Source organism: Pinus tabuliformis, chromosome 2_2, assembly GCF_031772625.1.
Source record: "Pinus tabuliformis cultivar Carrire ecotype Pingquan chromosome 2_2, CPIR1, whole genome shotgun sequence".
NCBI lineage: Eukaryota > Viridiplantae > Streptophyta > Pinopsida > Pinales > Pinaceae > Pinus > Pinus tabuliformis.
The window spans coordinates 222,239,697-222,241,153 of record NC_142300.1 but is presented as its reverse complement, the minus strand read 5'-3'; positions in this window follow the sequence as shown (position 1 = coordinate 222,241,153).

Genomic DNA, 1,457 nt, shown 5'->3' with positions numbered 1-1,457 from the left:
GGAATGACATCATGTTGATGATGAGGACGAGGATAATAAAGTTGCAAAATGGATGCAAGGAAGCTAAGATCAAGAGGGAGTTGACATTCCCTATAATCCTCAAAAGATAAGTATTTTATATCTCTCTTTTTTGATTATTACTATTGTTGTTGTTAGCTATTCTCTTGTCTTTGTATCCTTGCTTGGTTGTAATTGTTCTTTCATGACCTCCTAAGTGAGGATTGTAGGTACATAGTGAAGGTTGCCAAGGCTTTGGAACCAAATGGAAGAAATAGAAGAACGAAGCAAAGCATGTGACAAGAGGACTTTCCTAGAACCATGATTTATGTTGAGAGATATTGTACTAGATTAAATTTGAGCTCAGAGGGAGCTAGTAGATCAGTAAGTTTGAAGTCTTCCTTGATTGCGTCGAAGAGAAGTCAATAATGACTTCCAAAATAGATCTACAAGATTTAGCATGCAACAGATGGCAACATAGAAGCAAAATTTTGAGAAGGTTCTCTCAGAAAAAGGGAGAGGATCGTTACAAGATGTTTGCCCCAGTTGTGAGGTACACTTATATTATCATTGTTTTGAAAATTGCACTAGGTTGATGCAAAGATTGCTTTCCTCAATGAAGAGAAAGAAGTGTACATAGAACTACCTCAGATTTTTGAAGTGCATGAGAAGAAGTCTCATGATTGAAGAATAATTTGTATGATCGCAAGCAGACACATTGGGCTTGGATTATAGATCAAGGATGATCCTATATGATGACTCTGACGGAAGCAGAAAGACTCGTGTCAGAAGGAGTAGTTGTGGCAGAAAGAATGGCTTCTGTAACAGAGAGTAATAGAGGGAGTAGTTAGAGAGCATTGTTTTAGCTTCAGAGGGAGTTGACCTCTGAGTTCGAGATATTGGACTGTCATTAACATTGACAGACTAGATAACTGATATGTTGGAAGACAATAGTGGCAGAGGGACTAGACAAAATTACCACAACAAGTTATGTTTCAGTATGAGAGGGAGCAACTATTCAGGGTGACAGGGAAGTGACAATGATGATGGACCCAGTGAAAGGAAGCTGCTCAATTTTATGAGCCAAGGCATGTTGCTCAACATCAGTTGGAGTACCAACATGGAACAGTTGGTCATGGCAAAGACAATTATGATTTGAGATTTGTCTTAAACAGTGAAGTACAACTGCAGATTTAGATCAAGGCTGCTTGGGAGCGGGCAACGACATTTTCAAAAGCTCCCGGGTCAGGAGCGAATTTTTATATAATATATATTTTGATGCATATATATCAACAAAAGCATGTAGAATGATGATTTTGATATAAAAAGCATAAAAGCATGGATTAAACCATATAACATCAATTATCTAGATGTTATAATCTTCATCAACCACATGTCCACAAGTTCCAAGTTCTCATTTATATAGCATGTAAGGGTGCACATAACCAAAATAACATCGA